This window comes from Bos javanicus, chromosome X (genome assembly GCF_032452875.1).
Source record: "Bos javanicus breed banteng chromosome X, ARS-OSU_banteng_1.0, whole genome shotgun sequence".
In the NCBI taxonomy this organism is placed as follows: Eukaryota; Metazoa; Chordata; class Mammalia; order Artiodactyla; family Bovidae; genus Bos; species Bos javanicus.
In genome coordinates, this window is record NC_083897.1 from 115,290,913 (window position 1) to 115,305,040 (window position 14,128).

Genomic DNA, 14,128 nt, shown 5'->3' on the forward strand with positions numbered 1-14,128 from the left:
GGTGGTAAATGCTAAAGGAAATGGTTCTGTTGTTACACTCATGACTGTTCCAGTGCCCTGGTCTTGGCCGGGAACAGGTGTGCTCTTCAATGGGTGTCTGTCATATGCTCGGTATGACATCGACCACATCATTTTCCCATCTGCAGACTCGGCCACCACATCCTGATCTTGAAAATCTGAAACATAAACTGAACTAGGCTCCTTTTTAGGACTCTATTCTTAGTGACTTATATGAATTCACTTCTTGCCTAAAATTTCCACACACTTCAGAAGGTTTTTCCACACATGTTTTTGCTTCTCCTTGAGAAAACGAAACAAATAAACCAAGACCTTGTGATCACATGATATTTTATATGCACACAGGCAAAAGTATTTGTTTCGTGTATTTAAATAGCTCTTTTATTCAGAAAACAATTACCAGTATGCCAGTCATACACACACACATACACACATATATATATGCGTGTGTGTGTGATTTTAGGTTTTTCTCATTAGTGCTTTTAATTAGGGGATGTTTTAGCTAAATGGTTTATTATTTTTTTTTTACCCTATCCCCAGCAAAATGGTTTTGAAGTCAGTCTTCTTGGGTTAAAATTCTAGCTAAAATTATTAGCTCTGTGTCCTTAAAACCCAAATACCCTCTCTGTCTCTGTTTCCTCCTGTCTAAATATGGCTAACATGGACCCGGTTGGCAGGATTAAATGAGTTAACACATTTAACGATCTGAAAACAGATTTTTTTTTTCTGATGCAGGGAAATTTATTATTTTTTTTTATTTTTTATTTTTTTTAATTTTAATTTTTATTTTTTTGCACATTTTTAATTTTTAATGTCAAGCTTAAAGAAAAGTTTCAAAAATAATACAAATAATATCCATATAACCTCTGCCCAGATTTTTCACTTGTTCTTATCATTTCACCCCATTTCTTTATTATTTGTCTGCTCCCCACCCAAAAAGTTTTTTTCTAAACTCTTGGAAAGCCTGCTGCAGATATCATGGTTTTTATTCCCATGAAGTATCCCACATACTTCAGTACATATTTCTGAATTTCCTAAGAATAGGGATATTCGGTTAATAACTATAATAGTACAGTTGTCAACTTCAGTAATTTAACATGGATAAAATACTTTTATTAAATCTACTGTCTGTATTCTAATACTGTTAACTGACCCTCAGTGTCCTTTTTAGCACTTTTTCCTTCTAGTACAAGATCTAGTCCAGGATCAGATTTTAGAATACAGTAAGTGCTCATTAAGTCTTAGTAGCTGTTATTTAAGCCCAAATAGTTCAATAGAATGAAGATGACTTGGTACAGTGGCAATAGAACAAGCTTAAAACCAGGAAGATCTGGGTTTTCATCTTTAAATCCTGCTCCTTAAGTGATCTAGAAAATCATTTAACATTTTTTTGAGCTTCAATTTTCTTATTTGTAAAACAGGAATAATGATATCTACTTTGTGAATGTTACTGTGAGTCTTAAATAAGTAAATAATTCATGTCATAGATATTCTAGTCTCAGCAATATATACCTAAATAAGTAGATTTATTAGTATTAAATCTTGACCCTTGAGTACACTTTAAAAAATATTCTCTGTAATGAAATGTGAAGTAGGCAGAAAGCACTTTGGCTGAAATAGAACTGATATCTCCAGGGAAAACACTTGGGTGACCGAGCTGTGGGCTGAACTTGTCTCAGGAAACACCATTTTCTCCCCTGAAAGAACAATGGATAAACTATGGCTATGCAGATTTGGAATTTTAGCAGATATTTTCTTGAAAAAGAATGCAATGTGCCACTCAAGGAAACAATTGACAGTATATGCAGCCAATAACAAAATTCAAGTTTACAAACAAAAATTCAAAACTTTGAAAACTGGATCCACTAATTATGAAATATGTCAGTATTTCCAAGGGCCACATAATTCAGTGGACCAGTGTTCTTTTTCAAATGACTGGTACATAATGTTAGAAAATCATACATGAGCAAAATATACATTCAAAGTGTAAGTTACCTTACACCTGTCAGAATGGCTATTATCAAGAAGGTAAGAAATAACGTGGAGATTTCCCCAAGGAAGACATACAAATGGTCAAAAAGCTCAACATCACTATCAGAGAAATGAAAATCAAAACTACAATGAGGTATCATCTTATACCATCAGAATGGCCATCATCAAAAAGTCTACAAACAATAAATGCTTGAGAAGGTGTAGCAAAAAGGGAACTCTTTTACACTGTTGGTGGGAATGTAAATTGGTACAACCACTATGGAGAACAATATGGAGATTCTTTAAAAAAATAAAAATAGAACTACCATATGTGAATATAAGTTGGTGCAGTCACTATGGAAAACAGTACAGAAGTTCCTCAGAAAACTGAAAATAGAATTACCACACGATCCAGCAATGCTACTTCTGGGCATAGAAAGAGAAAGAGAAGTCGCTCAGTTGTGTCTGACACTTTGCAACTCCATGGACTGTAGCTGACCAGCCTCCTCCATCCATAGGATTTTCCAGACAAGAATACTGGAGTGGGTTGCCATTTCCTTCTCCAGGGGATATTCCCAATCCAGGGATCGAACCCGGGTCTCCCATACTGCAGGCAGACTCTTTACCATCTGAGCCACCAGGGAAGCCCGACTTTGGGGCATATATCCAGACAAAAACTTGAATTCAGAAAGATTCATTCACCCCTATTTTCATAGAAGCACTATTCAAAATAGCCAAGACATGGAAGCAACCTAAATGTCCATCAACAGATGAATGGATAAAGAAGAGGTGGTGCATATATACAATAGAATACTATTCAGTTATAAAAAAGAATAAAATAATGCCATTTGCAGCAACATGGAAGCAACTAGACATTATCATACTAGGTGAAGTCAGTCAGAAAGAGAAAGACAAACACCATATGATATCCTCTATATGTGGAATCTAAAATAAGCCACAAATGAATCTATCTACGAAACAGAAACAGAATCATGGACATAGAGAGTAGACTGGTAGGTTGCCAAGGGGAGGGTGGAGTAGTACTTTGGGATTAGCAGATGCAAACTGTATATATAGACTGGATAAACAACAAGGTCCTACTGTGTAGCACAGGGAACTATATACAATATCCTGTGATAAACCATAATGGAAAAGAATGTGAAAAGATGTATAACTGAGTCACTTTGTTGTATAGCAGTAATTAACACAATACTGTAAATCAGTTATACTTCAATAAAAAAAAAAAAAAAACTACCATAAGATTCAACAGTCCCACTCCTGGGCATATATCCAGAGAAAACCATAATATGAAAAGATACGTGCATTCCAATGTTCATTAGAGCACTATTTGCAATAGTCAAGATATGGAAACAACTGAAATGTCCATTGACAGAGGAATGGATAAAGAAGCTATGGTATATATATACAGTGGAATACTACTCAGCTATAAAAAGGATGATATAATGCCATTTGCAGCAACATGGATGGATCTAGATATTATCATACTAAGGTAAACTGAGTCAGGCAGAGGAAGACAAGTATCATATGGTATCACTCATATGTGGAGTCTAATTTTAAAAAGTAATACAAATGAACTTATTCACAAAACAGAAAAAGACTTATGGATATTGAAAACAAACTTATGTTACCAAAGTGGAAATGTTGGGGGGAAGGATAAATCAGGAGATTGGGATGAACCCACACACTACTCTATATGAGACAGATAAACAACATGGCACAGGGAACTCAAGTCAATATTCTGTGGTGATCTATATGAGAAAAGAATCTAGAACAGAATGGATATGTGATTCACTTATATGTATAACTGAATAATTTTGCTGTACATTTGAAACTAATACAACATTGTAAGTCAGTTCAGTTCAGTCACTCAGTCGTGTCCGACTCTTTGCGACCCCATGAATCGCAGCACGCCAGGCCTCCCTGTCCATCACCAACTCCCGGAGTTCACTCAGACTCAAGTCCATCAAGTTGGTGATGCCATCCAGCCATCTCATCCTCTGTTGTCCCCTTCTCCTCCTGCCCCCAATCCCTCCCAGCATCAGAGTCTTTTCCAATGAGTCAACTCTTCGCATGAGGTGGCCAAAGTATTGGAGTTTCAGCCTCAGCATCACTGTAATCCAATTTAAAAAGAGAAATAAAGTGGAGAAAATGGGACACTCATGCCCTGTTGGTGGGAATATAAATTGCTACAGCTACTGTGGAAACAGTATGGGGGTTCCTCATAAAATTAAAAATAGATCTACTGTATGACTCAGCAATTCCACCACTGGGCACCTATCTGAAGAAAATAAAAACACTAAAACATGTATGCACTAAGTGTCCATTAATGAATGAGTGAATAAAGAATACACACATGCATGCACACAATAGAGCACTACTCAGCCATAAAAAAGAATAAAATCTTGCCATTTGTGACAACATGAATGGAACTTCAGGGTATTATGCTAAGTATGATAAGTCAGAGAAAGACAAATATCACATGAGTTCACTTATATGTGGAGTCCAAAAAAAAAAAAAAAAAATCCAGACTTAAAGAGAGCAGCCTGGTGGTTGGCAGAAGGGAGGGAGGTTTGAGAGGGTGGCAACTGGACGAAGAAGATCAAGAAATACAAATTTCCATCTTAGCTATGGCAATCTGACAGGAAGTAAAAGGTACCCAAATTGGAAAGGAAGAGGTAAAACTGTCACTATTTGCAGATGACATGATACTCTACCCAGGGAACCCAAAAGACTACACAGAAAATTGTTAGAATTAATAAATGAATTCAGCAAGGTAGCAGAGTACAGAAATGTGTTGCATTTTTTTACACTAACAATGAAATATCAGGAAGAGAAAGTTAAAACATGTTTTAATTGTGTCAAAAATAAAATACCTAGGAACAAATAATACCAAAGAGGTGAAAGACCTATATGTTGAAAACTATAAAACACTGATAAAGGAAGTTGAAGATGATTCAAAAATGGAAATCTATACCATGCTCTTGAATTGGAAGAATTAATATTGTTAAAATGGTACATTATCCAAAGGAATATACAGATTTAAGGTGATCCCTATCTAAATATCCATGACATTTTTCACAGAACTAGAACAAAAATACTAAAATTTATATGGAACCACAAAAGACCCAGAATTTTCAGAACAATCCTGAGGAAAAAGAACAAAGCTGGAGGCATATCCCTTCCAAACTTCAAACAACACTACAAAGCTACAGTAATCAAAAGAGTGTGGTGTTAGAATAATAACAATATATATATATCAGTGGAACAGAATAGAGTCCAGAAATAAACCCACACAGCTAGGCCAATTAATCCCGGACAAAGGAGGCAAGAATATAGTATGGAGAAAAGACAGTCTCTTCAGCAAGTGGTGTTGGAAAAGCTGGACAGCTATGTGAAAATCAATGAAATGAGAATATTCCCATACACCATATACAAAAATAAATTGAAAATGTCTTAAAGACTTAATTAAATATAAGACATGACACCATAAAACTCCTAGAAGAAAACACTGGTGAAGTATTCTCTCACATAAATATTTTCTTAATTATCTCAGTCTACCAAAGCAAAAGAAATAAAAGCAAAAATAAACAAGTGGGACCTAATCAAACATAAAAGATTCTGCACAGCAAAGGAAACCATCAACAAAATGAAAAGACAACTTACAGAATAGGAGAAAATCTTTGCAAAGTATGTGACTGACAAGAGGTTACTATCCAAAATATAAAAACAGCTTGTACAACTCAATATAAAAAAGCCCTAGTTAAAAATGGGCAGAAAATTTAAATGGACATTTCTCCAAAGAAGACGTCCAGCAGGCACATGAAAAGATGCTCAATGTCCTTAATTACTAGAGAAATGCAAACCAAAACTATAATGAGATATTACCTCACACTGGTCAGAATGGCTATCATCAAAAAATATACAAATAAAATTTCTAGAGAGGGTGTGGAGAAAAGAGACTCCTCTTGCACTGCTGGTGGGAATGTAAGTTGGTACAGATGCTATGGAGAACAGTATGGAGGTTCTTTAAAACACTAAAAATAGAGCTACCCTATGATCCAGCAACTTACCTTCTGAGCATATATCTGGAAAAAATAAAAACTCTAATTCGAAAAGATACATGCACCTCAACATTCACAGCAGCACTATGTTACACAGCTATAAAAAAGAAACGAAATGTTGCCATTTGCAGTAACATGTATGGACCTAGAGAATATCATACTAGGTGAAGTAAGTCAGACAAAGGCAAATATTATAAGATACATGGAATCTAAAAAATAATACAAATTAATCTATATACAAAACAGAAACAGACTCACAGAGGTAGAAAATAAACTTATGGTTAACAAAGGGAAGCAGGGGGGGATAAATCAGGAGTATAGGATTAACAAATACAGAATACTCTACAAAAAACAGATAAGCAACAATGATTTACTGTATAGTATAGGGAACTGTATTCAGTATCTTGTAATAATCTGTAATGGAACATAATCTGAGAATATATATATAACTGAATCACTTTGCTGTATACCTGAAACTAAGACAACATTGTAAATACTTCAATTAAAAAAAAAGAAATGCAAACTTCCAGTTATAAAATAGATAAGTCATGATATAAAGTACAACATGGGGAGTATAGTCATAATACTGTGTTAACTATGGTGACAGATGGTAACCAGACTTATTGCAGTGGTTCTTTTGCAATATATACAAATGTCAAATCATTATGTTATACACTTGAAACCAGTATAATATGGTATGTTGATTATACTTCAATAAAAATGAAAAAAAAATCCAAAATATAAGATAGACCAATGGATTTTAATATAACAGAATATGAAAAGTTCACTAATATGGTTCTAGATTCCACAGTACAACCTTTAAGAAATTATCATTTGTTGAATTTTGCTGTCATGTCAAAGAAGGATATCCATAATTATCTGATAAGTTTATTAAAATACTCTTTCCTCTTTCAACTGCCTATTTCTGAAAGGCTGGATTTTCTTCATATAAATCAAGTTGAAATCTTGGTTACTGCAATAACCAAAAAACTTATTCCAATTGATTAAATTGCAGAATCTAGTTGTCTTCTATAAGGCAACATTAAAGAGATTCATAAAGGTAGAAAATAACTTTAGTCTTCTCATTAGTATTTTTGGAAAACAAATTTTTCTTCGAAACTGTCATTCATGGGTCTATTACTGTCATTCCTAAATGAGTTAATAAGTATTAAATTTATTTTTAGTAATAATTTCTATTGTGTAAAATATCAGTGTGTGCATGCTAAATCGCTTCAGTCATGTCCGACTCTGCAACCTCATGGACTAGAGCCTGCCAGGCTCCTCTGTCCAGGTGATTCTCCAGGCAAGAGTACTGGAGTGGGTTACCATTGCCTCCTCCAGGAAATATTAGCATAACCCATCTAATAACACAAACACCCCGGCATCCTCCACACTTTTTAAGTGTATAAAGGGATCCTGTCACGAAAAAATTGAGAACTACTGCTATAGACCATGATTTCTGCACACCAGAATAGCTGAACACTAGAATCACCTGAGGAACTCTTAAAAATATCAATGCCTGACTCCACCCCAGTAACTTAAATCAGAATTTGAGTTGGGAGCCTGGACATTGATGTGTGTGTGTGTGTGTGTGTGTGTGTGTGTGTATATATATTTAAACTTTTTTGTTGACACTAATGTACATCCAGGGTTGACAATTATTGTCCTAGAGTACTGTTTTCTAAATTTGTCCAATCCTATGTATTATCTGAGATGGTTGTTAAATGTCCTAGGTCCTTCCCTAGGTCTATAAACCAAATCTCTGGGGAAACGGGCTGAAATATCTGTCTGTGTAATAAACATTTCTGATGATTCTTTTTTTTTTTTTTTCAAATTTATTTATTTGGCTACACTAGGTATTAGTTGCAACATGCAAACTCTTAATTGCAGCATATGGAATCTAGTTCCCTGACCAGGGAAGGAACCTGGGTCCCCTGAATTGGGGGCATGGAAGCTTAGCCACTGGACCACCAGGGAAGTCACTCCAACAATTCTTAGAATAAGATGACTTTGGGAAACATTGCACCGTTTCCTTCTCAACCTCCTCATGGAGGCTAGCTAGAGTGCAAGTTGCTAACAAAGGCATTACTCAATAAACTCAACCCACAAAGTTTGCAGTATACACTTTAAAACTTCCCCTGGGAAATTACCCATTCATATGAGATTCTGAATGCAGAAATGACTTTAAATTTTAAAGGAATAAAAACAATATAGTTAATGATTTGACAAGGTATTATTCTTATAGGGAGGGACTTTTTTCCAGGATACTCAAGTTCCACAGTTTGGTGGCAAGTACTTTGTACACTGGGGTTAGGAGAGTAAATTTTGCATTAAGCAACTGACTCCTCAGCACACTTGTTCAGAAGGACCTAAGTCAGAGGACTGGCAAGAACCAGTCTTTCTTGATTTGATTGTCTTGGACCTAGGATAAAAGCTTTGTAAATACTACAGTTTCATTTCCTCCTGAATTGTAATAAGGCAAAAAGATCCAAGGAGGGGGTCAACTGGGTGACCCTGGAGTGCTGATCAGAAAATGGTTTATGGGAATCATAGTGGAGAAGTGAAACTTGCCCAAGAATACACCCTCAAATTCCTACTTTTTATCTTTGGGTAAAACAGGAAGAAACGTACTGCCAACATTCAATAGTAATTTCCTGTCTGCAGCACCACAGTCATTCCTTTTCCTGGTCAAAGAAATGGAGAAATCACTCTACTACCAGTGTGTGGAGGCACAGATGGAGCCTTGTTTTTTATGTACTAAATGCATAATGCCTGGCTCATAATAAATGCTTGATAAAAATAGGGTCCTTTGTCTAGAGCTTAACATTAAAAAGGTACAAAAGTATTAATAATTCTATACAGAACATTTCTTTTATGTAACTTGTTTTCAACAAGGTTCATGCTGAAAACTTGTAAAATCCTTTAAGAAAATCTTAGCTCGTCCAGAAAAGATTACCATCAGGGTGAAAACATGTCCTCTGGGGAGTGGAGGTGAGGGGGTAAGGGGAGGAAACTTTTCCCTTTATAGCTCTTTATTGTTATATTTTTTAAACCATGAGCAGATGGTTCACAGACACTTTTTTAAATGAGGTTAAGTATTTTTTGAAAAATAATTTTATTTATTTATTTATTTTTGGCTGTGCTGTGTCTTCATTGCTGCGTGGGCTTTTCTCTAGTTGAGGAGAGCAGGGGCTACTCTCCCATTGCGGTGCACAGGCTTCTCATTGTGGGGGTTTCTCTTGTCACAGAGCACAGGCTCTAGGGTGCATGGGCTCAGCAGTTGTGGTGCATGGGCTTAGTTGCTCCATGGCATGTGGGATCTTCCTGGATCAGGGATCGAACCCATGTCTCCTGCACTGGTAGGCAGATTCTTTACCACTGAACCACTAGGGAAGCCCAAGAAGTTTAAATATTGAATTAGATAATCATGTAAGTGGAGACTTCGTAGTGGCCATGGAGGCCCTTCTCTCCTCTTTAATCCCAACACTCAGAATAGGTCCAACTTCCTCTTCACTGTTATCTACAGGTGGAAGTATTAGAAAGTCCACAATTCTCTTCTTCCAGCAAGAGGTAGAATTATTTGAATATGAGTTGGCCATATGATTTACTTTGATTAATGGGAGGTACTTTGATCAATGGGATGTTAGCAAATCATTAGATTCATTAGAAAAGCTCCTGATGCTGGGAAAGATCGAAGGCAGGAGGAGAAGGGGATGACAGAGGATGAGATGGTTAGATGGCATCACTGAGTCAATGGACATGAGTTTGGGCAATCTCTGGGAGATGGTGACGGACAGGAAAGCCAGGCGTGCTAAGGTCCATGGGGTTGCAAAAAGTCGGACACAACTGAGCAACTGAACAACAACAAATGTTAGCAAATGTTACACAAGCAAAGTCTTGAGAAACACTGGTTCACTGGGGCCTGCCACTTTCATGTTTTTGTCCCTTGTCTACTGCCCCTACCAACCCCTGGATATGTTAGCAAAGCCACTTTGGGCCAGTCAGCCCCCATCTGATTCTCCAAATGACCACAGACACATGAGCAATCCCAGATGAGAGCAGTTCAGCCTGGCCTGGACCAGTAGAAACCTCCTACAGAACTGTGAACTAAGTAAATGGTTGTTGTTTTAAACCACAAAGTTTCAGTATAGTTTTTTTATGCAGCAATTGTAACTGATACAGTCTCTAAATTAAGAATTCTCTGCTCTAGTCAAATAGGTCCATTCGATCTCCACAACAAACCATTTCATCCACCTTTGTTCATACCCTATGAATGGTGCTCCTTACCTTCATTCTGTATACAAGATCTCTCTCTTTTCTTTGACAGTGTCCTTAACCCCACCTCTCCATGACCAAGAGCTTCCTTTTCTAAACTCTTGAAATATGCTTTATATCTGTTAAACATGCCAGTGCTAGTATTTAAATTCTATTGAAAATATTTCTGTAGTTTAACAGAGATTAATGAGAGTTAAAGTAATTTTACAGAAATATGCTGTTTCATTTGTTCCTTTACAATTTTAATACTATTTAACTCAATAGTCGTAACTTCTCCAATACTAGTACAATATTTAACAGCTCTTTGAAGCTGCAAGTCCAATACTTTGGCCACCTGATGTGAAGAGCTGACTCATTTGAAAAGACCCTGATGCTGGGAAAGATTGAGGGCAGGAGGAGAAGGGGACGACAGAGGATGAGATGGTTGGATGGCATCACCGACTCGATGAACATAAGTTTGGGTGAACTCTGGGAGTTGGTGATGGACAGAGGGGCCTGGCGTGCTGCGGTTCATGGGGTTGCACAGAGTCGGACACGACTGAGTGAATGAACTGAACTGAACCGAATTTATCTTTGTAGGTATACGTCCAAATTCTGCCGTTGTAATGTTGACTTCTAAAGGCTAGAAACTGTTTCTCATTTCTCTCTTGAAGTGTTCTGTATAAGACCTAGTACATAACACATAAAGAATCGTGCTCTGCCTTTGGAGGCAGAAAAACCTGGATCCAACAGTTAACTTCTTTGAAAGCAAAACTTTCTTTATTGTAAAAAATATAATTCTACTTAATCTGTAGGGTTATTTTGAGATTTAAATGACCTAAATTAAACATTGAAACACAAAGCAGTCAGTATAAAACACATAGTAGGCATGCTACACGTAAAAACTTTTCCTATTAAAAAAGCCTCCTGTCCTAAGTCAAAGATCTTTCTTGGTAAATGTCATATTACACTTGAAAGTATGTGGGTTATTTTTGAGTATCTTTTGATATTGATTTCTAACATAGTCCCACAGTGATAAGAAAACAGACTCTGCATGATTTCAATACCTTTAGACCATGACATTTTTGTACCTTGTTTTATGTCCCTAGGGTACATTCCAGTGTTTCCCAGTTTATAGTCTATGGGAACTTTAACAGAATTTGTATCCTACTGTTGTATAAATTTTAATTATGTTGAATTGGTTCATGGTGCTTTTCAGGTCTACTATATCCTTCTACTTTTCTATATATTCATTCTATTAATTTTTGAGAGTTTGATACTGAAACTCCAACTAAAAATCTTAATTTATCTACTTAAAAAAATCATTGCAATATATAGTGGAACTGTATGTAGCTCTGTTCTGTATTTTCCAAGACTCCTGGAAATGTGTTATGATACTTTTATAATTTTAAAAAAAGAACAGCAGAGAAGAAATGATCATCCTAGAAGTAATGTTTGATAAACTTTTTTAATGCCTGATAGAAAAAAAAAAACACCTCATGTTAAGATATAGAATACAGGTACCTTAAAACCTGGCTCCTCAAAGTGTGGTCCTATGTGCACAAGCAGCATTGTCATCCTCTGGTCGATTGCTAGAAATATAGATTGTCAATCCCTACCCTGAACCTACTGAAAGTGGATTTTAACAAGATTCCCAGGTGATTTCTGTACATGCCAAAGCTTGAGAAGCACTGCCATAAAAGATGTTAAAGTAAAGCCAAGATTCATAGATTGACTTGACATGATATCTGGGCAATTAAGTAAATCCACTGGATTAGAGTCCTATCTAACCTAATTATTTGATGGGAATTTCTGATAAAGAGCCCCCAAAAGAAAGTTTGTATCATCATATGCATCATAGTAATTCCTTAAAGAAAGTTGATAGAAGGGATTGCTTTCTTTTCTAAATTTTAAAGACAATGAATTGATTTCTACTAAACATGAATGGAGTTTCAACTCCAATACTTTGGCCACCTCATGCAAAGAATTGACTCATTGGAAAAGACTCTGATGCTGGGAGGGATTGGGGGTAGGAGGAGAAGGGGACGACAGAGGATGAGATGGCTGGATGGCATCACTGACTCGATGGACATGAGTCTGAGTGAACTCCGGGAGTTGGTGATGGTCAGGGAGGCCTGGCGTGCTGCGATTCATGGGGTCGCAAAGAGTCGGACACGACTGAGCAACTGAACTGAACTGAACTGAAACATGAATGGGGAGTGACTTGTAGGTTTAATGTTTATCTTGAGTTGTTTTTCATTAGCCTTCAACACCTCATCCTTAGGATTTAAGAGCAAGGGAAAGAGTTACAAGGAATACTATTTGTTGTTGTGACTGGTACCTATAAATAGAAGTTGCTTAAACAAAGCTAACTCTTGAATCTATAATCCAATACACACATTTCTTGAATTTTACTCTACGGGGACAGGAACCAAAGGAAGGCTTGATGTGGCCAGTAGGAGACAGAGATGGAAAATTTCCACCCCAGAAGACTTTCCACTAAGGGAGGAAATCTGGAGACAAAAGGGTTCAACGGCACTATTTTCACTTCCCTGTTGCTTTGTGAAATAATGTTATTTGGACTGAAGTTTTAGTTTCTCCTCCATAGGCTTCATATGTCCCTGGCTGCCTTTGTAAACATGAGTCAGTATAATGGCATGATAAAAATAGAATCAAGGGGGAAAATAAAACTAAGAAGAATTCCAAAGAGAATGTCAGTTTTTAAAATTTAGAACCTTTCTGAGGTACTAGAAACTTCTACATGGCTTCTGAGTGGATAGTCACTCTTCCTTCAGAAATCTACCCAAATTACATAGTTTGGTGGAATTAGAGCTCATAAAGATGATGCAGACTTAATTTTTCTAGGCTCTGTGACCTTTGAGCCAGGATCTAAGAGCTGACCAGACAGCTCTCACGAAGGACTTCTATGAACTTCTAATAACTTCTTGGTGACAGAAACTAAAATTTTGACTAGAAATCTGGGTGTAGAGCAATATTGCTTGCAGGACTTCCCTGGTTGTCCAATAGTTACAACTCCACACTTTCAATGTAGGGGGCATGGATTCAATCCCTGGTTGGGAAACTAAGATCCCATATGCTATGCAACACAGCCAAAAAAAAAAAAAAAAACCTAAAAATAAAATACATTGTTTGGGACCTTTGCTTTCCTGGGGAACCTGCCTGCAATGCAGGAGACACAAGTTTGATCCCTGGGTCAGAAAGATCCCCTGGAGAAGGAAATGGCAACCCACTCCCACTCTAGTATTCTTGCCTAGAAAGTTCCATGGACAGAGGAGCCTGTTGGGCTACAGTCCATGGGGTTGCTAAGAGTCAGACATGACTGAGCGACTAATACTTTCACTTTGCCTTCCAGAGCCACTGTTCTAAATCAGTCAGGCTGGGGGAGAAAGATACATTTGGGGAGCTCAAAATCCCTTGGATTTGAAGTTTTATTATGCTCATTCTTTGTATTATAGTTCAGATTATCTAAAAATGCAGAGATAAGGCTGCTAAGGAAAATGAAATCCATACCTTATCGAAAAAAACCCCCCAATTTTAACCTGTTGGTTTAATATATCCTTTTCATCTAATTCAGTCCTAGGTATGAATAAGAAGGAATACTAAGATTCAACTTTGCCTTTTCCTTTCTTCTTTTAAAAATCTGAAAGGCAGACAAAAAAGATAATGACATAGAGCTGGGTTTAGCATAAAACTAATGCACGAAGGGAATTCCCTGGTGGTCCAATGGCTAAGACTCCACACTCCCAATGTAGGGGGCCCAGGTTTGATCCCTGGTCAGGGAA

General features: G+C 36.8%; 1 non-coding gene across 1 annotated transcript; it reads left to right on the forward strand.

Annotated features, from left to right (window-relative positions):
• The first annotated feature begins 14,055 nt into the window (after positions 1-14,055).
• TRNAG-CCC (transfer RNA glycine (anticodon CCC)) lies at positions 14,056-14,128 on the forward strand. The gene has a single exon. It is a non-coding gene; the product is annotated as a tRNA-Gly (tRNA).